A 27,952-nucleotide genomic window follows, 5' to 3' on the forward strand; every position below is an offset into this window, starting at 1 on the left:
AAGGGAAAATGTAGAGTGATGGATATGTCTGTGGACCTGATGATGAATATGCATGTTTTTTCCATGTGTGACATATACAGTTCTGTTCTCCAGTAATGGGCTTGTGAGGTAGAAAAGGTGAAGAGACAAAAACCAATGTTTCTGTTGCAACTCTGACAAGTCCAAAGCCAAGAATCCAGGAGACTCTAGAGACTCCTTGTGCTCCCTCTATATATATACTTTATGTGGAGCACTTTTAGAGTATGAAGGAAAGTCATGAATTCAATAAGTTAAAAAAAAAAAAAAAGGAAGGAAAATAACTTCATTGTATCATTTGGTTGTATATAACCATTTATTTCTCTTATTGCAGGAGCCACTGTGGACATTCTGATGACCCAGGCTGTAGTCTCCAGTCCTGTCACTCTTGGAGAGTCAGCTTCCATCTCCTGCACATCTAGTAAAAGTCTCCTACATAGTGATGGCATCATTTATTTGTATTGGTTCCTGCAGAGGCCACGGCAGTCTCCTTAGCAACTCATATATTGGATGTCCAACCTTACCTCAGTAGTCTCAGGTTCAGTGGCAGTAGGTCAGGAACAGATTTCACTCTGAGAATCAGTAGAATGGAGGCTGAAGATGTGGGTATTTATTACTGTTTGCAACTGCTAAAATGTTCTCCTTCAGTGTTACAGATCTGAACAAAAACACCATTGCTTCAAGAAACAAAGCTGAATGGTAAGATCCTTGTTTTGGGTGTAATATGATGTATCCATCATGAAAAAGTAATAAATTCTTAAGAGATAGTTGTTTTTCTCTGAATTTTAGCTAATAATATACGAACCCTTAAAAATGTAGCATTCCATGAGAGTTTACGCTTGGAGGAGAAATGTCAACTTCTCCACAGTGAGTATCTGAGTCCTTAGAACAAATAGTACCTATACACTCAATAAGGATTTATTACCTAAAATAAACACAGAATAAAACATAAACCAAATTAATAAGATATTTAACAAGTGAGTTCATAATCTGGGGCATCAAACCTCTCTGGAACCAAGATCCTCTCCTCTCATTGCATTTGGACTAGGTCATCCTCTGCTACATATGAATCTGGAGCCAAAATTCCCTTTCAGTACACTCCTTGGTTGTAGGTCTAGTCTCTGTGAGAACTGGATGGTCAGGCCAACTTATGTTGTTCTTTCAATGATGTTGAAATTCTGCTCTTCTCCTCCAGTCCTTCTTCCATCTCCCTCCCCGTCCAGGTTTCCTGAGTTCAGCCTGATGGTTGGCTCCAAGCATCTGCCTCTGCATTTGGTCAGTTGCTGGCTGGATCTCTCCAGGAACTGCCACACTCAGTTCCTGTCTACATGTGCCTCTTGACCCTGGCAGCAGTGTTGGGTTTGGTTTCTGCAGACATGATATATCCTCAGGATATAACAGGGAGCCATTCCCCAGTTGGCCCTTAATTCAGTCTTGTTTCCATTTTTTGTCCCTGTTCTTCCTTTGGACAGAAACATTTCTGGTTTAAAAGAACTTTGAGATGGGTGAGTGGTTGCTACATTGCTTGACCAGGGGCTGTGCCTATCTACTGCAGGTGGTTTCCACAGGTTCTATCTCCTCCCTTCTCTGCACATTACAGCTAAACTCAATCCCATTGGGTTATGGGAGCCTCCTGTTTATCTTGTATCTGGGACCCACCAGTGGCAATCCCCTGTTTCTCATTAACCCTGTTACCTATTTTTATTTGATTTTCTGACCCACTGTACCTGTCTCAACTGTCTTCCAGATTCTGATTCTGCCACACGTATTCCCTCCTCCTACTTTCTACCTCCCTTGTCCCCCTCTCTTTCCATCTCCCACAATCATCCTGCTCCCCGTTCAGTGCAGGCCTGAAGCTTCCACCTCATGATCTTTCTTCCTTCTATGCTCCATATGATCTGTAGGTTGTATCGTATGCATTGTGATCTTTTGGGTTAGTATCCAACTATTAGTGAGTACATACAATGTGATTTCTTTTGTGTCTGGGTTACCTCACTCAGGATGACATTTTCTAATTCCATCCATTTGCCTGAGAATTTCTTGAAGTCATTGTTTTTCATCACTTCATAGTACTCCATTGTGAACATGTACCATATTTTCTGTATCCATTCTTTTGTTGAGGGATATCTGGGATGTTTTCCACTTCTGGCTATTATAAATAAGGCTGTTATGAACATAGTGAAACATGTGTCCTTGTTATATCTTGGAGCATCTTTTGAGTATATGCCCATCATTGGTATAGCTGAGTCCTTAGATAATAGTTCATGTTTTTGATGAACCACCAGATTGAGTTCCAGAGTGACTGTACCAGCTTGCAACCCTAACAATGGAGAAGTTTTCCTTTCTCCACATCCTTGCCAACATCTGGTATCACCTGCATTTTTTATCTTTAGCCATTCTGACTGGTATGAGGTAAAAATCTCAGGGTCATTTTGATTTGCATTTCCTTGTTGACTAAGAATCCTGAACATTTCTTTAAGTGTTTCTCAGCCATACGAGATTCCTCAGTTGAGAATTCTCTATTTAGCTTTGTACTCTGTTTTTTAATAGGGTTATTTGGTTCTCTGGAGTCTACCTTCTTGAATTCTTTGTTAGCCCTCTATTGGATGTGAAATTGTTAAAGATATTTTCCCAACCTATTGTTTGCCATTTTGTCCTAATGATAGTGTTCCTTATGTTAGAGAAGCTTTTCAATTGTATGATTGTGGGGAAGAAATCTCGCGGGCGGGGGGAAGGGAGGGAGTCCTGCGACAGAGTCTCAGGGCGGTCCGGCACCAGAGCTTCCCCTGCCGCCAGCGGAGGATCCCACATTCACGCAGCTGTCGGTGGGCTGGCCGGCAGCTGCTTCGGCAAGGTTCCAGGGTTCCAAAAGCTGGGAATCAGGCAGAGAGACCATGGACATGTGGAGTCCGGTTTTCCAAAGCTTTTATTGTTCATGGCATGGTGAATGGATGCAGGTGTTGTGCGCTTCCCCCGCCAAAGGCCAGGGGAGACCAGTCTTATAGGGAAGGGAGAAAGGGGAGGGAATAACTTAATTAGCTACGCCCCTGGCCTTTTGATAATTCATTAATATTTAAATCTCTGGAGGTAGAGACTTGTTAATCACGCCTTCTACCTGTCCTACATGACTGAAAGTAACAGGTTAAATGGAGTTACCTCGTCCAAGGCCCAACATATGATGTCCTGTGGGTCCTGGTGGCTGGAACACAGGGTAGTCCTCCATGATGAAAACATGATGGCCCCAATAACACGAGAAAGTCCAGGTTTTCAAGATCTTTATTGACATGGCAGATGTCATGGTAGTTGAATCTGAATGTGTAACCCCCGCTTTGGCCAGAGAAGGCCTGACTTAAATAGGAGGGAAGAGGGGGAGGAGGGTCACTTAAATAGCTATGTCCTCTGACTTTTAGGTAACTGATTAATATGGAAATCTCTGAAGGCTGAAGCCTGTCTTCAAAGGGTTAGGGTTAGGGTTAGGGTTAGTGTTAGGGTTAGGGTTAGGGTTAGGGTTAGGGTAAGGGTTAGGTTTAGGGTTAAGGTTAGGGATTAGGGGTTAAGGGTAGGATTAGGATTAGGGTTAGGGTTATGCCCTCTACCTGTGGAAAGTGGTTGCCCTGTGTGACTGCAAGGCGCATATTAATGGAAATATTAGACCACATGGTAGGACCCTGGTTTTAGGGGTGTGGTCAAACACCTGCCATTGCCCCACTGGGGTCAGGATTTGAGGCCTATGTCATACCCAAAATCCAAGATACCCTTCATGGGCTCACAAAGTCTCATTTGTTGACTGTTGCTCTTAAAGCATAAGCCATTGGTCTTCTGTACAAGAAGTTTTCCCCTGTGCCCAAGTATTCAAGACTCTTCTGCACTTTTTCTTCTATTACACTCAGTGTATTTGATTTTATGTAGAGGTCCTTGACCCACTTGGACTTGAACTTTGTGTAAGAAAATAGGTATGGAAGGCCACACCTTCAACTGATACAGTGACAGCAACTGGAGAGCAAGTATGATGGTTTGTATATGCTTTTCCTACAAAGTGGCACTATAGGAGGTAAGGCCTTGTTGGAGTAGGTATCTCATTGTGGTGTGGGCTTTAGACCCTCTTCCTACCTGCCTTCAGATGAAGATATAGTACTTTCAGTGTTGCCTTTACCTTGCCTGCTTATATACTGCCATGCTCCCACCTTGATGATAATGGGCTGAACGTCTGAACCTACAAGTCATTTCTAATTAAATGTTGTCCTTCATAAGACTTGTCTTTGTCATGATGTCTGTTTACAGTATTAAAGCTTTAAGACACCAAGTTTTTAAATAATTGCATTTCTGGAGTGTAGTCTCATCCAAACCATCATGGCAATCAAGAACAATGATAATCACATTTATTGTTTTAGGGATCTTCAGTATACTTCTGAACAACTTCTTGAAGAAAAAGAATGCAATATTGGCACAGTGATTTGTAGTTGGTTACCTAAAACTTTTGACTTGAGTATTATGCCCTGTGTAGTCTAAATCTATTTAAACTCTTTTATACTAGTAATATCAATATATATATATATATATATATATATATATATATATATATATATATATATGAAAATAATCAAATAATAGATTATTTTATGGCTGTTTACAACATCCTTTTTTTTCTTTTTTCTTATTGGATATTTTCTTTATTTACATTTCAAATGTTCCTTTCCAGGTTTCCCCTCCCCCTGTTTCTATGAGGATGATCTCCCACCTACCCACGACTTCCACCCCCCCTCCCCTGGCATTCCCCTACACATGACCAATGCACTCTTCTCTCATTGATACCTGACAAGGCCATCCTCAGCTACATGTGACTGGAACCATGAATCACTCCATGTGTACCCTTTGATTGGTGGATTAGTCTCTGAGAGGTCTGGTTGGTTGATATTGTTTTTCTTCCTATGTGGTTGCAAACACATTTAGCTCCTTCAGTCCTTGCTCTAAATCCTCAATTTGGGATCCTGTTCTCAGTCCAGTGGTTGGCTGCAAGCATCCACCTCTATATTTGTTAGGCTGTGGCAGAGCCTCTCAGGAGACAGCTGTATCAAGCTCCTGTCAAGCACTTCTTGGCATCCACAATAGTGTCTGTGTTTTTTTTTTTTTAACTTTATATGGACTGGATCCCCAGGTAGAGCAGTCTCTGGATGGTCTTTCCTTTAGTCTCTGCTCTCCTACACTTTGTCTCAGTTTTTCCTCCTGTGAGTATTTTGTTCCCCCCATTTACAACATTCTTTTTTTTTTTTTTTTTTTTTTTTTTTTTTGGTTTTTCGAGACAGGGTTTCTTTGTGTAGCCCTGGCTGTCCTGGAACTCACTCTGTAGACCAGGCTGGTCTCAAACTCAGAAAACTGCCTACCTCTGCCTCCCAAGTGCTGGGATTAAAGGCATGTGCCACCACTGCCCAAAAATTTACAACATTCTTAATGATACTTTTCTCTTCTACAACCCCCTCCTGTACCCCACTTAGAATTTTCTTCCTCACTCCAACAGTTGAATTTCTCACATTCAACAACTACTCCAAATTAAGCTCACAAATTTATAGATTACCTTAAGTAATACAATCCTTTCCAACTACATTTGTTTCCTGGAAATTTTAAAATAACCTTTTTTTATATCTGAATTAAGAAATGCAGTTTGAAAATTAAATTAAATTAATGACAGGAAACTGGAAGCAATTGCAGATAGTCATATTGCTTAAATTAATAGAATATCATTTTTGTGGTTCCAGTTTCAGCCTTTACTCCAGGGTGCCTGGATGCCTACAGTTCATTGGCTTGAATACGGCAGGAAAATGTCTGGAATGGGTTGGGCCAACAATCTACCTCTTTCTCTGAGGGCATCAGGTATTGTTGCCCATAAGGCCTGGAGGGGGTGAAGTGGAGTCCAGGATGAATAGGCACACATCACTTTAGTCCAGCTAGGAATGCTGAACCATGTTACAGCACTTACAAAAGGAATTTAGGCAGTAGGCACTGGGCTGGATTTTTGGTCCCATGGTGGCTATGGTGGCAGTGTTGATTTTGGGGTTCTAACCTATATGAAAGTCTCTGCAAGAGACAGGAATCTCACCAGGCAATTGTTCCAAAAGTCCAATGATTAGTGGTTCAAGGGTGTGTGGAGCTCTTCCCTAAGTATTACAGCTAAGTAAAACCAACTAGTCCCTGATGATCCTTGGGAAAACAACTTGTGTGTTTTATTACATGTGGACTAGGACTCTAAGAACCTTGGAAAGTGGAATAAGATTTGAGGGATAAATACACTCTATTTCCACAGATTGCTCTGTTTGCATGGAGAAGAATTTTAGGTGCTATGCTGTTTGACTGACAATCTGTGACCACCTGGTTGCGGCATTTTTGGGTTACATGCTCAAAAGCAGAATAGGAAACAAGGAGAAAGTTAGTTCTCCACCTGCAGGTCTCAAATTTGGGCATTTCTGGAGTTTGATCATGTTTGACCTCACCAGTTCAATGTCTTTTCTCTCTTGGCATGGTCCATGTGCCCCACAATACACACCTTCACACTTAATTCTATTTATCAGTCTCTTTGCCTATTCTTATCACCTTTGTCTTTGTTAGGGTTTTACTGCTGTGAACAGACACCATAACCAAGGCAAGTCTTATAAAGACAACATTTAATTGGGCTGGCTCACAGGTTCAGAGGTTCAATCCATCATCATCAAGGTGGGAGCAGGGCAGCATCTAGTCACACATGGTGCAGGCAGAGCTGAAAGGTCTACATCTTCATTTGAAGGCTGATAGTGGAAGACTGACTTCCAGACAGCTAGAATGAGGGTCTTCAGCCTTCACACACAGTGACATACCTACTCCCATAAGGCCATTCCTTCTAATAGTGCCACCACCTGGGCCAACCATACACAAACTATCACAACCTCTGTGCTATCTCCACACTTAATGATCTTTCTTTCCCTTCTAAACTCCAGTACTTCTTTCTAAACTCCAGTATTTTTTTTGATTCAACAAACTACTCAAATTAAACACACAACTCTTAATGTTACCCTATCCAATAAATCTCCCCCTAGTTACATCCATTTAAATGATAATTTTATAATTTCTCTTTACTTTATATCTTTTTTACTTTATATCTTAAATTACTTGAATTAAGTTATATCAGAATGACAGCTACTACATTGTTATTCTCATTTGTGTTCGTTAGAGTCTATATAGTTATATAAAATCACATGTATGTTTCTCTGACATGAATTAGGAATGAAATTTTTTAAAGGAACGGAATTTTACATGTTTGGGTTTGGTGTCATGGTTTCATAGGACACTGAGATGAATAGCAGACAACCAAGGGATTTATTATACAAATGCTTAATGCTGTGGACATAAAAACCAGAGTAAATTGAATTTTAAGGCACTGAAAGGAAAATTTAGTCCCTAGAATTAGAAACAGACAGCATGCAAGGGTCTCTGAGAAAATTAGAGTTCACAGGAGATATTTGGGACCTGTTGCTAAAGACTTGGAAGTTTACAGAAATAGCCTTCAGCCAAGCTCTCTGAATGCAATGGAAAGAAAAGACTGGGAACCAATACAAATCTTTCCAACTACATTTGTTTACCTGTTTAATTTCCAGGTAAACAAATGTAGTTGGAAAAGATTGTATTGCTTAAGGTAACCTATAAAGTTGTGTGCTTAATTTGGAGTAGTTGTTGAATGTGAGAAATTTCATTTACAAGGTCAGAGCTCTCATCTTCAGTGTTTCTGTAGGCCACCTGTCAGTTGCCACAAGAGTAGTAGAGATTCTGTAAATCTGCTAACAAATTCAATCATCACATTTATACAAAAGAGACTAATGAGAAAAGAAATAAAAGGGACTATGTAGGACACATAGGACAAAATAGCCTCATGGATGATACAGCCATGCTAGAAAATTTCACAAATATTTTTAAATATTATTTGGTCTCTGCTATTGTCAAATTTTATACTATGTTCTATTTTTAAATTATTCTTACACAATTCAATTTTATATGTATCATAGAATGATTTTCCTGAGATTTGTTGATCATATCCGTAAGTTTGGGGGGCAAAGATATAAGAAACCTTTTAAAACTTGAGTTCATGGTTTTACTGAATAAAATTATTAAAATACCAATATTAGTGTGGGTCTATTTTGTGATTTTTAAGCTTCAGGAGGAATCCAACTCATTTTTTGATAGCCTTTCCAACTATTGTTCAATATATTGATCTCTGACAATGTCTAAGAAACCTATGGCCTGTGCACCCAATGCCTAGTTTCTAATCCAGAATTTTACAGTGCTGTCCTTTTCCACTAGTGCTGAAAAGTAGAAGGCATTTTACATATTTTTACAGAAAAGTAATTGTTACATATGCTTGGCTCTTCTCAAGCATCTTCATATATATGTAAATTGAACATTTTTTGACAGAAAGTTTCATCCATGCAAGTCTGAGATCAAAGCTTTGTTATAAATTGAATGAATAGTCATCAATGGCTCCTCAGTTCAAATAATGACATAAAAGCCTACAGCCATGTTTCTGGGCCTGTAACTATTCTGGATGGCTGATAAGAACAGCATGGATGAACAAGTAGAACAAAAAAAAGGGGGGGCAAGTTTAATGGGAGAATGCATTTCTATTTCCCCCTAAAATTTCATATAGTTTTCTAACTGTATGATCTTACTCTCTAATTCTACTGAGCTTTCTCTCAAGCCTGTTTTGAAATTATTTTATGAACAAGACTTTTAAAACAGAGAAGAAAGCAGAAACTTGCCTACTTATTTTCTCTTTCTACACTCTACAATCCCGGCTTTGATTATTTTCTCATAGCACACATATTTTACAGTTTGTGGCTCTATCATCACTAGGTAGAAATATCCTGTGATATTAAAATCCTAAGTTATCAAAATCCTAAGTGTTTTTTGAATTTATAGTTTTCAAAAGTTGCAAAGGTTTATGGCAAAAGAACTGAATATCTTTACCACAACATGTTAATCTAAAAGGGCAAAAAATCTCAAATTTCAAAGATGGAATTATAAAATGAAAATCAAGTCTAAATTTAGGGTGAGAGTCAGACTTACACACCAAATCTTTAGTGGAAAATTTAAAAAAAATGTGAATTTGTTTCTAGGAAAAAGGGAATGAGATACCTGAATAGGTTTTGTTTAATAAGATCAGGGTAGACAGATATTCTAGCATTATTTAGTACTGAATGGGGGCCCAGCACTGAAGTTAGTGAGAATGTGAGTAAAGTTGGGATTACATTATGAAACACTATGGAAATTGGTAGATATTTCTGGCAAAGAATCATAAAATTGAGTGCCTGAATTTGAACATTATGTGATCTGATATAAATGAAGATACAGAGTTAGATGAGATGTCTTAGTCAGATTCCAGATAAATAGTATGATCAGATGGTTATGGGAAATAGTGTCACAATACAGTGTGGACCAATCAATCACACATTCTAAATTACCCAGGAGAGTGTACATGAGCACCTGAGGTTAATTATGTTTCCATAATAAACTTGAGTGTTAATTAAGAAGAAATAGTCATTCAAAAATGGCCATGTACTTAAGAAAGGTGAGCATCAGACTATGAAATGTATGCTTAAGAACCTGGGAAGAGAGTTATATACAATGGGTGTTCTGAGCCCCTCCGTGTCCCCTTCGCCTGCTAAGAAGACACGTGAGGCAGTGTTCGGGTGGTTACTACAGCGAGGCTTTACTTCTTGTATAAGCAGAAGCGGAAAGACGGAAAACCCGGAAGAGGCACTGTTTAAATATACCCTTGAGTGACGTGTTCACTTCTGACTGGCTGTTCACTCATTACCCATAATACACCCTGGGATGGGCAGTGATTTTTGGTGCACTTTTTGTCTTTTGCACCTGCACAGTCAGTTGTTTATTAGTGGGAGGACAGGATGCCCGCGCCATCTTGGAATGGCGGATGTTCACGCGGCTCCCAACATCTCTCCCTATCTATATATATAAGATGGAACAGCCTATTGCCTATCAAGTGCAGCACCAACTCAGTGAGGGAAAGCAGAGGCCTGATCCCCTGTGTAAAATGAGATATTGTAATGGGTTTACTTCTCATACCCATCTCGATGCCTTTTGATGGGGAAAGGGGGCCTCCACCCTGGGGCGCCACCAGGGGAGGTTTCTTGGCATCAAACCTTTGTGCAATCAGGCATACTTTTGGGAAAATCTATCCACACTCATGGAACATTCCCTGTCGAGTACCCACTAGCAACACCTCTAGATATTCAAGTATCACAGTTATTCAGGCAAGGGCTGGCTAGACTTAGACCTCTCATCGACCCAGTGTAATGGGCTGAACCCTTGGGGTGCATTGACTCAGGGTCTCAGTCATTGGCTACTTTCTTAGCCTAGATAGCCAAATTTCATGGGGAGATGTTTGTTCAAGGCTACAAGTGCTTGGGCGATAGCGGCCTTGTCACGTTTTTGTTGGGCTCTGAGTTTATAGACCAACCATTATGAACACTAACCCACAACATAGGGCTGCATCAAACAGGCCTATCCCTACCCTTTAAGAAAGAAAGAAAAGGCAGAAGAAATTCAAGAAGTAAAATCGCCAGGAGTAACAGGGTCCACTCGTGTTCCATCAAGGCTCAAGATCCGGATCTGTAATTATTGTTGCACCTGGTCCAACTCCCCACTCCAATTCCCTTTTAAATAAGCAGAAAGATTATGGCTTTGAATAAATGTATCACTCACAAATCTCAGAGGTGTAATACCTGGATGTGGGGTTGCTGACACGCAGCTCATTTGAACCATATCCGTGAGCTGCTCCACATGGGCTTGGAGCAAATCAACTCTCTGATTGACCAAAGTCTCTTTTATGTCTCAATAATAATGTAGTAGGGAAAGTTTCAGGATCAGTTTCTACTGGGATGGGCACAAAGGGAGGCACGTGTAAAACCAAGGCTAGGTCTGGTGATCCATTCCAGCATTGTGTCAAAAAGCATGTAACATTCTCACAATTCAAGATATCAGAATTATTTTGAAACTTGGATAACATAAAGAAAAATGGGGGGTCCACACACACCGACCCCGGTTCTGTAGATGTACTCCTAAACACCTTATTAATTTTAATGTTATCTAAATGGCTAGAGATTGTAGGAAGCCGATATTAATGGTGATATAATCTTCCATTTCAAGATGGCGCTGGCCTCGTGTCTTCTCCATATATAAACAATTATTTGCGCAGCTGCTAAGGCAGGAAGTACGCCAAAGTCACTGCCAATCCCGAGACATAATATTGGGTGGTGAGCGAACAGCCAATCAGAAGTGAATATGTCACTCTAGGCTGTATTTAAGCTAGGCCCCTTCCAGATCTCAGTCCTTGTGCTCCTTCTGCCCTTGCGTGTCCTTCCTCGTTTTCCACGTGTGGGTTACAGAGTAAAAAGTCCTCGTTTGCAGTAACTACCCGAACTGCGTCTCTCGTGTTTCTCTTCCACTGGCGTGGGGCGACACGAGAGGGGCGCACATTAAAAGAGATATTAGATCGTGTAGCTGAAACATTTTGTACTTCATGAAATATACCATTCAACAAGACAAAGGCAGATACACCTTTTTTAACATTCTAAACAGTGGCTACAACACATAATTTAATTGTGTTGAAGCAGGGTAAACTCAAGAAAATACACATATGATTTAATTACATATACTGTCTTCTCAATAGCTGAGGCATCTGTAAATATAGTAAATATAGCAAACATCTTTTTTATGGTCTGTATGCATAGTAAATTTTAGGAAATATAAAAGCATGTACAGATAAAAACTGTAACATATGATTATCAAATTTGTCTAAAATGTTTGTCATGTAATAGGCCAAATTTAATAATTTAATAACCAATTTAATTGTTATGTGGAATAAAGAATAAACCTTTTATCTAAAATGTTTTTAGGATTTTATCATATAAACTTTTATTTGTAAATGAAGAAAGACAAATCCATATTAATGGTTTCTTTTGTCAAAGGGCTGTTGTGGACATATGGGTAGTAATAACACAAAGAGTCAACAATTTATCATAGTCTATATAATTTATCTGTTGATAACTAACAGCTTATTTTATTTTCAGCAAAGCTATCTATATTTTATTAGTTAATTGTCAAGGAGAATTAGGACTTGCATTCCTTTGAAAATATCAAACAGAGGTTTAAATCCTCCTATGGTAAGCTTAAGATGAGGTTTTAGCCAATTAATAACTCTAAACAACTTTTTAAAATCACTAAGAGCAAATCAAGTTTAAAAGTAAACCATTTTCTTCTTGAATGTACACTCACAAGCCAGAAGATGGCGTTAGATCCCCACCACAAATGGTTGTGAGCCACCATGTGGTTGCTGGGAATTCAGCTTTTATATTTTAAATTGTAAATCTAGCCTTTAACAGCTGAGCCATCTCTCTAGCCCCAACTTGTCTCAAATATTGAAAAGACACTGTCTTTGAATCCTTTCTGGAGTAACAAGTAGTCTAAAAAAATTTTTAAAGCTCCTTATATTGGAGCAAAGGCTTGCGGAAAAAACTTCTTTAGAGAAATCCACTAATAAAGTATCACACAATGAATAATATACACTAAAAGATTTAACCTCTTAATTTTTTGTATTAAAGCAACAACATTTATATATATAAAATGTAAAACAATTAACCATTTTCTGAAGCAATTATTTCTAACAAATATCGCTTCATGGGCTCTTAAAAATTATGAATAGATTTATTGACTGTAAACCTCTCACCTTTATCAGAAATGTAAAGGGATGGTATAAAAACATCTTTTATATCTATAATAATTTTATAAGCATTTACTGAAATGGCAGCTGGAGTAGACAAGTTAGGCTATATAAATCTTAAATTTGAACTTTATTTTGGATTAATTTAATAACCAATCTTTTTTAGTCCAATGAGAATATTGGATAAAAGCCAACCTTATTCTCTAATAATTGTTATATATATTAGAGGAATCCAAAGCATCTCATTTTTAACAACTTTGAATATAAAGGAATTAAAACAATTTGAACCATATTTTATCAGCAGGTACAGTTATACTCATGGAGGAAGGTAGGCATAATATTAATTTCTGTAGCATAATTATAACTCTCAGCCCACAGACTGTTGTAAAGTCTTTGGGTCTTAGATTTATCCCTCTTCTCACAAGAAACAATGAAGACAAAAGACAAATTCTGGTAAGCACATTTCTAGGACCAGGTTGGTGAAGACCCAGAACAAAAGGGATGCTTAGCACCTGGGCTTCTGCAGCTCAGTCTGCATTGTCTTAATTCAAATGTAAATGCGCCTAACCTCCAGCCTGTTCTCTGAGGCTTGGCTAGGCCTGAATTGTGCAATTTTGACTTTAACTTTAAACCTTAAATTTAAACTGTAAACTTTAAAAGACACATGTTGTATCTTTTCTCTGTAAACATAGGCAAATCAAAAACTTTCAAACTCTCAGTTGAACTACCAACTGTAGCCAATGGAATATTGGCAGTTTAACTATGTTTTTAAGCCTCTTTTGTAATATTAGAGTAAAACCATATTTTTGAGAAACAAAACCAATCTTTAATGATGTAAGCAATCTATTTTCTCTAAAATCAACACCAAGTAGATTACCTATATGCTATAAAGTTTTGCTGTCACAAAACAAAGTGTAAAATTTAATGGAAAACTTGTAGCATTATATAACTCAGGCTGCTGGCGGGTGTGCCGTGAAGACGGGGCAACCAAGTAACACTCAATAGCTGTAAAGAACGGCAGCACTGTAGAATTTGAATGAACTGGCATGGGAACAGGCCAAGATCTAAGTATGGCCCATAGTGATATACTTATCCCCAAATCGAACATCAGTATCAGGAAACTCAGAGCCTTCATCTTGCAATCTAGCTTCATTCTTCACAATCTGCACCAGCCATGTAGGGACCCAAATTGGATTGTCTTCACCTGTGGAATAAGCACAAACAGCTCCCCTCCCCAGCCATGGCGGGAGCCGATCGAGTCCTTGACCTTGGAGAAGGGTCGCAGCCATTTCTAAGTTTGCTGCTGTACTTCCTGCCTTAGTGAGGAGGCCTCCCAGGCTGCGACAGGCTCTCAGCCAGTCTTGTAGCCCCTTGTTCCTACGAGGGACAATGGCTGCATGGCATTCAGCTGTGGCATTTTCAAAGATCATCTGTTCTATCACTGGCATTGTTTGCTCTGGTTCCCCAAAGATTCTGTCATAAAGGAGGGTCCTTTTGTCCTCCTCTCTCTCTCCACCAGCCGGTGGAGGGTCCTTAACCTTAACAGGCTCTGTAGTAGCCGCTGTCTCTTTTGAGTACTCTCTTCTTTCTCCAGGCTCTTTGGCCTTATCTGTTTCTCCAGGCTCTTTGGCCTGATCTCCAGGCTCCTTGGCCTGATGTCGGCTAACACACTCTGGTTCTGGTATGTTAGGGTGGCCCTCTCCTGAAACCTCTTGACTTGCACTAATAGCTGAAAGCAAAAACAACGCAAGCAAGAGGCTAGCTAGTGGAGTGGCAGCTGTGAGTGAAAGTCCACTCGCAACGAAATCTTTTACCCCAGGCATATCTTCCAGAGACTCACCTCGTTCCTGTAGTCTTTTAACCCGCCCCAAAACTTGGGAGGTCTCTCTGTGGCACCCTGAAATTCTCGGGATTCGGCACCAGATGTTCCAAGCCCCTCCGTATCCCCGTTGCCCGCGAAGAAGACACGTGAGGCAATTTGTTGCGGTAAATCTCTTGCCCATAGGGAGTCCATAGAATAAAACACAAGTCAATAAGTATCAAATGAATGCTGCATGCCTAGATTGGGCAGATTTACAACTAAACTACACTATTTCCCCGGCTATGAGAGCTCTTAGCAACTTGTGGTTTCCTAGGTCAAGGCCTTCTTCGTCTTCTCTCCCTCCACTCGACCAACTGCGAACTCTGCCGCTTCCCTCTCTCCCTGCTCTCCTCGTCTTCCCCACCTTTTCCTGCCTCTGGCTCCTCCCACTCCTCTTCTACTGCCCAATCATTGGCTGTAGCCTTTATTTAACAAATTTGATTGGACAGAAGGTTTACAAGATTCACTCCTCCTTCGCAACCCCTCCCAGGAGTGGAGTTACCATGACAACAAGAGGCTAGGGCTATCCACCACAGATTCCTCCACTAGGTTCCCTCTGCCTGGAACAAGCAAGAATCTATGTGCACAATTAAACCCCTCTAACTATAGCATAAATGAAGAAGGCAGAACTTCAGTTAATCTGTAAAAGATGACTACACTTTGGTAGTTTATGTCATTTACATTTTATTTAATTCATATCTCTCTAGTGTCATCCAAATCTGATACTTTAGGGGCTGGAGAGGTGGCTTAGTGGATAAGAATATTTTGTTCTCCAGAGGTCCTGAGTTCAATCCTCAGCAAGGTCATGGTGACTCATAGCCATCTACAGTGTGATCTGATGCCCTCTTCTGGCATTTAGGTGTACATGCATATACTCTTATTTTTTCAGCTTCCAGCAGTGATGTTGTTCTGACCCAAACTCCAGTTTCCCTGCCTGTCAGCCTTGGAGATCAAGCCTCTATCTCCTGCAGGTCTAGTCAGAGCATTGTGCACAGTGATGGAAACACCTATTTGTATTGGTACCTGCAGAAGCCAGGCCAGTCTCCACAGCTCCTGATCTATGAGGTTTCCAATAGATATTCTGGGGTCCCAGAAAGGTTCAGTGGCAGTGGGTCAAGGATGGATTTCACACTCAAGATCAGCAGAGTGGAGCCTGAGGATTTGGGAGTTTATTACTGCTTACAAGCTACACATTTACCTCCCACAGTGATGAAAACCCTAACAAAAATGCCCTGGCTTGGGGTATCACAGCTGTCAAATGTGTTACTAATCTGTGTGAGAGAGAAGTGTTGAGAAGACTAAGGTGGTTAATATTGGGCTGTCTTTCTAGGGAAAAGTAGTGGTTTTGTTGGAACAGGGAGGATTTATTGCATAGCCATAATCTATTGATAGAAATCTGTATAATTAGTATCAAGATGAAGTTATAATTTCTTAAATGGTACAAAATTTACTTTGATTTCAAATTTAAGGTTTTCATTGGTAGAAGCTTTTTATTGATATAAAAATGAGATGAATATTGATATTCTCATGATCATTGTGGAATTAGGAATACAAGGCTTAATTAGACCCAGTTCTTCTTTAACGTTTTTAAACTGATTTGAGATGGTTAGCCTGTGAGTTAAGGGACTATAGCAAATTCATGGCTTGGAGTTTATTCTTAGGGTGTTCTCTATGTTTTATTTAGAAATAACTGAGTGGAGTTAACAGACAACATTTCAGGTTACCTTACATATTTAGTTGGTTTTCAAAACATCAGAAGTCCACAGAACTGACATGACAAACATTTGTATATTGATGTTCATTTTGATTAGAGACATGTCTGCTCCTCACAGCTTCCTGTCTTGGATTCTAAGAAGAAATTGAGCATCCTTGGTGTTACTCCAGTTGTGCAGAGACATCCACAAGGCAAGAATTGCCTCTTTACATCTATAGACAAATTTCTGTCCAGAAAAGGACACACTTGCAGAATAGTCGACTGATTATATCTGCCTAGACAGAGTAATCAGCCCTTAATAACTCTGCATCACTAAGGTCTATCAGATGATTCTGGGCCAGAAGGCTGAAGATTTGATGCTCCAATGTTTGGTCGTATAGAGACTGTCCGGGTGTTCAATGGTCTCTATAAATTGGCTAAGTTTTAGAAGCTATGCTTAGTGCTTCCCATAATTTCAGTTAACCCAGTCATTCTGGATTTCTGATGGGGTTGAAGACCTGTAGTCTCATAGCCAATCCTGGCTATTTACTTTGAGAGAAAAGATCTGAGTAAATGGTTTTCAGCTGACATTCATTCTAAAGCCAAGAAAAAAAGCTAGGTTCAAAACCAAGTGTTTTAGTTAGGAGAGATGACAGAGGTGCTGGTTATTCAACAAAATGATGGACTGGGTATTAGGACTATCTTGTACCTCACTGGTACAAATAATTCTGCTCTAATTGTATGTTGAGAGAAAAGTGTTATTTTAACAAAAAGTGTGATATGTAGGAGGAGCTAAGGGGGAAGGAGTACCGAGAGGAAGAGATGGAGTAAGGAGAAGAGAAGATGAAGGAGAGGAGAAGTAAGGTGATGAGTGAGAGAAAGAGAGAGAAAGAGAGGGGGGCATGGAGGCAGATGTTCATGTGTCTCCACTAGTCAAAGATAGTTGATATATCTAGGTTGGGTCTTGGGTTACACTTCTGATTGAGCATTACCTAACTTATAAAGCCTTTGACTAACATTTTAAAAAATTGTATAAAAGCAAAAAGGAAAAGGGGGCATGGGATAGGGGTTTTCTAGGGAGGGGAAATGGGGAAAGGGGATGGCATCTGAAATGTAAATAAAATATAAAATAAAAAGAGGTAGAATATAAAAAAAACTGAATGAACTTTTATGAACAGTAACAAACTGGGAACTGTCAAGATGACTCGTCAGGTGAAGGTGCTTGTCAAAAGCTCTGACATCCTCAGTTCCATGCCTGGGTCCAACACTGGAAGCAGAGAGCTCATTCCCACAAGGTGGGAAGACTGTGGATGAGTGAGTGAATGAACTGTGGATGAATGAGTGAATGAAGGAAGATGTCTTCCTGCTAAAGAGAAGAACAGGCCTGAACTGACTCCTGTCTCTTGCAGGACATGCATGCTGCCATTGCGGATGAGCCTCTCCCAGGAAGAAGAGAGTACAGAGGAGATTTAGAAAGTCAAACAAACCCTTGAGTAGTTCTTTTTCATGTCATGTGCAGATATGTGAAACTGAGTTTCTGGTGGTGTCCCATAATCCTGTTCTCACGTGAAACTCATTTGCATAAATTAAGCCTGAGAAGTATGTCACAGGCTAGCCATTCCTTAATCATCCCCACTCTCCAACATGGAGTTTTAAAGCTATTAGATTCCTTATAAGTTCCTTGATCTCCATCAACTTGTAGAACTGCGTGAACTGCGTGGGCCTCCTTGGCACAGAGTAAGTGGTATTTCTTGGTACAGGACCGTAAATCACATCCCATGGTGGCTCCTTTGTTATTACGGAGTGAGCACTTCTATAAAAGAATAGATCATAATGAGTTAGTACTCTTTCTTTGCTAAAAAGTAAGGATGCCATTAAGTGTTGTTCAAGTCAGCAGCCCTGTGTTTTTATCCAGGCTTTCTCTGGCATATCCCAGCCTCCATAGCCACACTAAATAGAGTTAGATTTGGCAAACCATGAGGAAATTTCAGCAAAACTGCTGCCAACTGGAATCAAAGGCCTGGCATAGACAGTTGTGTTATGGTCTACATAAATTCGAAAACATTAGTTGGTTTTAAAAGACAGTCCTTCCCTTTAATAAAAACTCTTTTAAAAAGCAAAGCCACCAGACTTCTTTATCACTAGACAGAGACTTGACTTGGGGTCCCTTTGCCTGAGGCCAGTGCAGCTCCTTTTTGTGCTACTAAGACATACGTGACCTCGGCCTGCACTTGCTATGACTTCCTCCTAGACATTCCTCCCTGGAAAGGTGGTGCCTGCACCACAGAATAGCACTTGAGGATTATGTACAATAAAGTGCACTGTTTCAAATTTGTAGCAACCAAACAATAAAAACACAACTGAATACAATAAAAAAATGAGACAAAGAACCACTGCAGAGCAGATGTGGGATTAAGAATCCTGTTGTCCTTGGAGGGCTGGTAGATTTTAAGAAATTTTGAGGGTTCTTCCTCCCCTAATTTATGGCTGGTCAACTTTCACTAAAAGAAGTAAGCTAATAGGTTCACAACTTTGGGATCAATGTATCTTGATCCAGACTTGACCTTGGATGGTAGTCAGGTCACCTACTGACAGAAAAAAAAAGCCTGTTTTGAACTTTGCCACATGCCAGATCAGACATATGAGAAAGGGGCTAGAAGTTTACCATCATTATTATCTGGATATTTCTCACTTTTATTATAAATTTGTGGCCCTATTTCTCTCTTTCTGCTATTAGTGATTGGTGTAACTCTTAGTCAGTCATGTACTTATATACAAAAATTGTATGCCCCAATAAAAGGTCTTTTAGGAGACTTCACATAGACTCTCATTCCTTTTCTGTCTTTTTTTTGTTTCTTTATTTCTGTTTTTCTACTGTTGCTTGTCCCCCTCTTCCTCTTCCTCCTCATCTTCTTCCACTCCTTCATCTTTGTCTTTTTTGTCTTCTTCAAAAAATCTTCTTTCAATTATTTTTTTTGTTGCATGAAACCAAATAGATGTCACAATCCAGATGTCTCTCAAGTAATGATCTGTATCTTTACTAAATCATGAGTGACTCTGTCCTGCCTTTACTCCTGGGAATGAGAAAGAGTAGGAATCTTCCTTGCCACTTATTGGGATGCCATTAGTTTAATTCAAAGCCAACATCATAGGAATAATGATTTTGGTAGCAGAGGCACAAGCAGGAGCAGCTAAGCCAAGACAAGCACATATGTCTGTTTTGCTGAATAATTTATGTTATGACTTGTTTCATTGTAGGTGAGTAACTGTTGTACCGTAGACAGTAATAAGTTCCAATTTCTTCTGGCTCCAAATTGCTGATGGTGAGGGTAAAATCTCTTTCAGACCCACTTTCCCTAAACCTTGAAGGGATCCCAGTATACAAACTGGATGCAACATAGATCAGAAGTTTTGGAGAGTTTCTTCTCTTTTGCTGATACCAGTTTAATGAATTCATGCATTATAAGCACATAATTGTGGAGGCAAGAATAGGCTTGGCATAAGCAAATTGTCAAAGTAAGCATATATTCTAGATTGGGCGTGACTTTTTTGATCTTGTGTTCTAGTGATGAAAAAAACAGATTTTTGGTATGTACCAAGAAATAATGTTATAATAAACAGCAAATAATTCCATTATGAGTATAAAAACATAAAACCGATGATTAGCTAGCCTAGCCAATCAGAATGTGAATAGTAAGACATAAGTAATATGACTTGCTCCTTAGTAAGTATAGGTTGCTGTCAACCAAGCATAGAGAAAAACTTGCTACTATGGGCTTGGCTTGTTTAAACTTTGTCACTCAATGAATAATCATTACTGGTTTGAGGTTACTGTGAGCTTTTGGAAGGAAAGATAGATAAGAATTATTTAATTGGATTTAAGTTTCATATAAGAAATACATAATCAACACCCTGGTGATATTTTCTTTTATGTTATGATTTTAACCTGTTTATAAGGAATATTTTTTCTTGTGATTATCTCTGGAAAATGTGTATCTTGTGGCAACGAGGTAATTTTCTCACAAATAGAAAAAGAAACTTTGTCTCTAGGGTTACAAAGAGAAAAAGTAAATCCCTGGAGTTTATCCTTGCTACAACCTGTGTGAGTGTGTGTGTGTGTGTGTGTGTGTGTGTGTGTGTGCATTCATTTTCCTCCTTTCTCTTCTTTAATCCCTGCAGCCCATGTAACTATCTGTATACTATCTGTAACTACCCCACAAGCTGTTCTTAACACTGATCCCTCATTGGCTGAGTGCCTCAGTTTGCCCTCTGGTGCCAAAGCTGGTTTTGGCAGGCAGAGTCAGCTCTGGAAAAATTTCTGGGATGAGAAAGATGAGGCTGGATTGACTATACAAGGGATACTCAGCTTCCCCTCTTCTCCATCACCACACCCATAAGTTTCTCATGTCCTCCTTTATTTTCCCAAAAGCATATCTTTGCCATTTCATGAGGATCACAAAGCTAGATAATTAACTTGGAGGGAATCTTTTTTATTCAGCTTATAGTTTATAGGTCATTATTGAGCAGTAAAGTCTTGGCAGGAACTCAATACAGGAACCTAGAAGCTGAAACTTAAGAAAAGAAAATTGACAGCAACCTAAGTCCAGCTGTCCAGGAGTGGCACTGCCCATAGTGGCCTGCGTTCAATCAGACCAATCATTAGTCAGGAAAATGTCCCCCTAATCACTTAACCATAAGCCAATCTAATCGAGGAATTTCCATAACTAATGTTCTCTCTTCTCAGATATATCTATGTTTGTACCAATCTGAGAAAAGCCATCACCACATTTTAGCAATTGAGTATGCTTAAATGTGTGAATAGATGGAAGATCTAATAAATAGTTTTTTTTGTTTTGTTTTGTTTTTTTGTTTTGTTTTGTTTTATGTTCCTGCTTATCCACCCCTCTTAGGCTTCTACAGACCATTTTATACACAATGCTGCAAACTTTAGAAAAATATAAAGAAGGCTAGAGAACCAATTGTTAGCAGATATAAGAGGAATTGTATAAAGGTGCTATGGGCACTGAATGAAAATAAAACACAAATAACTAGAATCAGGAACACATATTATGGGACTTGGATGAGCTGATTCTGTCAGCCTTTTGACAGTGTCTCCAGCAGAGGGCACCATGTAATCACATTTTTCCAGTCAAGGGATTTTTTTTTTTTCTAACAGAAAGGTTTGTCATCACTGCAGTGCTAGAAGGGAACCATGTTCTAAGGTTATTGATCTACACAGCATCCAAGAACATTCTTAGGTTTTCTGGCCAGTTCTCTGAAAGTCATTTAGACATGCTTCATTCTCATCCTGTGGAAGCTGCTGATCCTGAACTTCATTGTTTTACCTGACCCCAAAATAATCATCAACGTCTTGTCCTGAGCATCAAAAGTATTTTATAGCTGAATCTAGTTCAGATATAACAGCTGTCAAATCCAAATAGTCCACTGAATATGGACAATATGGACTATTTGGTTATATATATATATATATATATATATATATATATATATATATATATATATATATATTACACATGAAAGAATTCAGTGGCGTTGAGACTCAAATGATGATCATCTTAAATGATGCAGGAGAATTCCAGACATTTTCTTTCACTAAAATAAAGTTGTTATTCTTTTGATTAGTGTACTACTGTTTTTCCTCTAAAATGATCATTTCAATTCTATTTTTATCCTTATATGCAAGGAACTAATCTAAAATATAGAAGACATTTAACTGTATATGTGAATACCCATCCCATGCTTAGAGGCAATAGGAAGACAGATTCCTGCTTTGAGGTAGTGTTTCTACTAATATGTCTGATTCAGTCAGGCAGCACACATAGGTAAAATTCTCACTTAATATTAAACTTGAACACATAATCACAATTGAAATAGTAATTGAAATATTCAAAGAAGAATGTATAATTGGGATAATCTCATATGAATCATGCCAAAAAAGCTTAGTGACTCTCTGCATTTAGCTGTGATCTTTTATATTCAGAACACTAAAATTATTTCTATTGATGATTGTTGATACTTTATTATAGGAAAAACAACTGTGCATATTTGTGATTATAATATAAACTGCTTTTATATTCTGTAAATTTTTTTTCTACCTCAAGAAGCTTTATTTTCACTTGGTCCAAGGCTTGGGAGGGTCTCCAGAGTGCTTACACAGCTGCTTAGTAGATTGAAAGGTTCACTGTTGTGGAAGTCCTGAGACTAGCTGAGGCAGAGCAGAAGAAAGAGGATCTTGGAAAATGAGGAGTCCTCCTAGTCATGTTTGAGAGTCAGCCACTCAACGAGATACCCACCCAGAGAAGCCTGGGACATGCCTGACTGCACTTGCTTTGGCCCTGCCAACCTAGGGTGGTTATCCATCATCTTTATAAGCATAACCTCCTCATCCAGGAATTGGTTTTCCAAGAAATCAGAGAGATGCAGGTCTGTGTGGGCAGAACTCAGGAATGAAGATCCAAGTGGTCCTGGTTCAGGTTCACCCAGGTCAAGGCAAATCCCAAGGACTCCAGTGTTTTTCCACACTCATCTTGAGATGGTTTCTGCACATCCTGGAATAGTACATGGCCCCTATTTGTTCTGCAGCATGAAGAGATGCTCAAGTTGCCCTCCCTCTTTTCCTTGGACTTTTAGAAAAATTCCTTCTCTTCTGTGGAAAAAAATGGCCTACGTCCTACCTGGATTGTTCTGGACCCACAGATGCAAGTTAACCAAGTAGTTCACTGCAGCTTCCACATTAGTGGAGTAATTTTGATTTAATCTGGGAGTTCATGGTTGATCCTCAGAGAGTTGGTGGCTGATCATAGGTAGAAACGAAAAGCAATAAGATGGTCTCAGAATTTGCATCTTGTGAGACTGTAGTATCTTGAGGCTTACAAAGAAGTTCCAAGGACTTTGGGTCCAAATAGAGATCCACTGGACCTTCAAAGGTGCTCCTCTTTAGATTTTTAAAATCCTAATATATCTACTAAGTTATTTGTAACCATGGAGCACAGAGTGCCATTGAATCCCTGAGAAATTTATCTTCTCTATCCACTTGGTAGATTTGTGGATCAAGGTTATGATATCAGGCTTGTTTGATATCAGGAAGTGACTTTACCAATACTGAGTCCATTATTTTGTATCTTCTAGATTTGTGATGGTATATTTAGGAATAAAATAAAATATATCCTATAAGCCAGGAAATGTTTATGGTGTGGACCAAGTAAGATAATATAATTGGTTAATTGCATTCCAAAGGTCAAATTTAGTCAAACACTTGCTTTTGGAAACAAAGTTTATCAGAACACATCAAAAATATTCTTCTGATAGGACATGAGTACTGAACACTGATGGGCAGAAGGGGTATGTGACTTCTGGATCTTTGCTTATTAGGGCTGATGGTTCTTGGCAGAGTGAGAACAAACAAGGACAGAGTATACCCATAGGGAAAAACCGAATTATGGCAAGTCAAACAGCTGCTTTGATTGAAGTTATTCTCCCTTTTGTTTCAGTAATCTAGCTAATGACATGTAAGTTGATGTTTGTACTGATTGTCAGTGAACATTTATTGAATGTTTATTGATTTAAATGAAAATATTTTTGTCACAAGTCTAGAAACATCTCCGTTTCACTTTTTATCTTACAGCATGAACAAAAATGACCATGAAAGAATCATGGACTAAAGTTGATCTATTCTTTGTCTACGGTATTACTTAAAACATAGTACAAAATTGTATATAATCATGTGTGAATACGATTTTTCCTACAATATGCACTGAAAAATTTGACATTTGAAATAACTAAGTCCCTTTACTCTGGCCTTTAATTGAAAATGGTTGCCTCTACCACAACACTCACATAAACATGAATTGATATGCAGTGAGTACAGAAATGACTTTGAGCATACATACAAGTCTGTTTTTGATAAAAATCATTAAAAATGGCAATAAAATGCTCCATTCATCAGACATTGTATGATGTTTTATTTTTCATAAGCATTTCAGTGTATATTCTTTTTATTGAGTGATATGGTACTTCCTAAATAGAAAATGTTTTGCTTTTAAATGGAGCTATTACTAATTCATTTAAAACACAGAAATTAATAGGACACCCAATTAGACATTTTTACATAAGAAATGACATTTGTTTCATCACTGACACTTAAGGCAGAATTTAAAAATTAAGGCGGGTTAGTCAGGCTTCCCAACTCTGTGCTGTGTATATAAGTCATCCAATGTTTGAGGACAGCACTTGAGGATTTGAGTACTTGTAATGTTCCAGGTCTTTACGTCAAATTTCAAGTTGCTGTCCAGTCATGCAGTAAATGAGTTCAGGATCAAGTGCTCTTAGGAGATACTGATTCTTAGGGGATGACATCTTAACAAGGTTTTCTGCCCTGTAGGAATACTGTCCTCATTCTTTCACTACATCACATTCTATGGTCATTTTTTCCGTGCGCCAAATACTGAAGATGTCTTCCCTAGAACTTTCTTCCCAATACTCTGTCTTAATATGCTCTACTAATACAGCTTGTGTCCTGGAATCCTGAATAGGAGCAGAGAGGAAATGAAAAATGGGCAAACATCAGACAGACAGACAGACAGACAGACAGACTGATGACAGACAGACAGTGATACTTCGGTTAGGTGCATTTTTTCTACCCATTTCCCCTGGAAACCAGAACCTTAGCATGCTTATTAGGTTCACTATTGGAGGAGTTAGCTGTTCTCCACATGAAGTCTACAATGACATGTAGGTAAAATGGCTGGAAACACAGAGTTCCTCCAGGGTGAAGTTTGGCATGGCTGCTGCTCTACAGTTCCTTATAGTCCAGCCCCAATGACATGATAAGTGGGAGTTTAAACTTGTACAACCACTTTGAAAATCAATTTGCTGGTTTCTCAGAAAATAGGGAATAGTTCTAACTCAAGACCCAATATATATATATATATATATATATATATATATATATATATATATATATATATATATACCACTCCTGGGTATATGCCCAAATGATGTGCAACTATACTGCAAAGTCCTTTACTCAACTATGTTCATGGTAGTTTTATTTACAATAACCAGAAACTTACAACTACCCAGATGTCCTTCACTCTAGAAACAAACCAGATGTTTCTCAATTGAATAATGGCTAAAGAAAATGTGGTACACTTACACAATATAATACTACTCAGCTCTTAAAAACAGGTACATCATTGTTGGGGCCTAGGCTGCCCCATTTTGGGCGGCCTAAAATGTCGTGGCCCAAGCTGCCACTCAGGTCCACGGGTCGGAGTTCAGCAAGAGCTAGAGTGAGGACAGACTTGAAGAATGCAGACCAGACAGAGTGTAATTCAATCCCTTTTATTCTTCAGTCTCTTCTTAGTCTAAGTCCTAAGTCTTGAGTTCCTAGTGCCTAGTGCCTCCAAGTTCCAAGTGCTAAGTGCCTAATGCCTATTACCTTGTTCTTCTGAGTTCTCTCCCAAGTGCCTGCTACCTAATGCCTAATTCCTACTCCAAGTTGTACTCCAAGTTGTACTCTCTGAAGTGTCTGATTCTCTCTTCTATGTCTCCCTAATGTCTGGTGTGTCTGGTTCTGTCTGATCTTCTGTGTCTTTCTAATGTCTGATGTGTCTACTGTCTGCCTCTGCCTTTTATATGTCTTACTTCTAAGCCACGCCTCTAAGTTACACCTTTAATCATGCCCTTAGGTCTTGTCTCTAAATCTGATCTCTACACTTCTAAGTCATACTCTTAAGTCACACACCTTTAATCTCACACACCTTTAATCTCACGTACCTTTAATCTCAAGGTAACTAAACCAAGATTATCGGAGTGTGCTCAGCTGTTGTAGGCTATTGTAATCCAAGTCACATGTCAGGGTATATGACTCAAGATGGCTGCAAAGCTGATAGCCACTTTCTGCTAAAAGTCGGCCCCCAACACATCATGAAATTTGCAGAAAAATAGATGAAACTAGAGATTATCATCTCGAGTGTGGTAACCAGATCCACCAGGGCATGCATTTTATGTGTTCACTTATGAGTGGATATTAGCCAGAAAGTCCAGGATACCCACACTGTAATCCACAGACCCAAATAAGCTAACTAACCAGGATGGCCCAAGGGACAATGTTAGAGTCTCACTCTGAAGGGGAAACAAAAACTCATGAGAGTTGGAGGGAGGGAGGGAAGTTGGTGGAAGAGGTAATGGCGAGGGCATTGTGGGTGGGGTGTCATTATATGGGGCTCTCAGGTGTAGGGAGTGCCTGGGGTAGAGGGACAATAGAGTGAATGGAAATCAGCAGCAGGCAGGTGGAGGCAATCTCTATGATAGATCAGATACCTAGGATGGGGGAGATTCCAGGGAGTCTATCAGGTTGACTATAGATGAGACTCCTAGCAGTAAGGGATATGGAGCTTGAAGTTGCTACCCTCTCTAGCCATGTGAGACTCCCTGTGGATGGATACGTACCCCAACTCACCTACAAAACCTTCTATCACAAATTTGTCCTGCCTACAAAAATACAGGGACAAAGACAGAACACAGTTTGAGGGAATGATCAACCAATCTGGGGCTTAACTTGAGATCTTTCCCATGGGGAAGAATTAACCCCTGAGACTATTAATGATACTCTATTATGCTTGTAGACAGGAACCTAACATACCTGTCCTCTGAGAGGATCCATCAAGCAGTTGAAAGAAACCAATGCAGAGAATCACAGAGAAACATAAGCAGAGCTCACAGAGTCTTCTGGAAGAGTTAGGGGAAGGGCAGAGGGTACTGGAAGTTCTAGGGACTCCACAAGATATTTAGAATATGTGTAGCTTGGTCTTCATTGGGGGAACAACTATAGGGGGGCTGTCCATGACTCTCTTGCCTGGCTGTGAATAATTTTCCTTCTAACTGGGCTGCCATGTATGACCTTAGTAGGCAAAGATGTGCTTAGTCCTGAAGTGACTTGATGTCCCAGTGTGGGTTGGTACCAGGGGCAGGGGAACTCTGTCTCTTCTCAGTGGAGAAAGTTAGAGGGAGGGATTAAAGTTAGAGGGAGAAAGTTAGAGGGGCACTTAACAGAGTGGAAAGGACTGTCTTAAAGCTGTAATGTGAATAAAATGTAAAAAATAAAGAAAAGTTATAGCTTGGTATTCATGCGGGTCTCTTAACAACTGGAGCAGGGCTTACACTGACTCTGTTGCCCATCTGTGGATCCTGCTCCCCTTAACTGGGTGCCTTGCCTGGTTTTTGTGGGAGAGGATGTGCCTAGTCTTGCAGTGACTTTAGGTGTCAGGGTGGATTGGTACCCAAGAAGGGACCTCCCCATTTTTAGAGTTAGAGTTAAAAGAAAGGGATAATGTGGGGAGAGGCCTTTTCATGGTGGAGCTACTGGAAAGAGGTGGATCTGAGATCAGGATATAAAATAAATCAATAAATAATTATAAAACAATAAATGTAAAAATAATAGTGATTCATTAAGAATTTAAAATAGATGTTTGGGTGTTTGTAATCCTGAGGTCTGGGATATAAAAACAGGAGGCTCAGGAGTTACAGGCAAGTCTGTATGTAGTGATATGTTTCAGTACTTTGCCATAGAAAAACATTTTCATTTCAAGTGTAAAAGACA

Source organism: Arvicanthis niloticus, chromosome 9 (assembly GCF_011762505.2).
Source record: "Arvicanthis niloticus isolate mArvNil1 chromosome 9, mArvNil1.pat.X, whole genome shotgun sequence".
In the NCBI taxonomy this organism is placed as follows: domain Eukaryota; kingdom Metazoa; phylum Chordata; class Mammalia; order Rodentia; family Muridae; genus Arvicanthis; species Arvicanthis niloticus.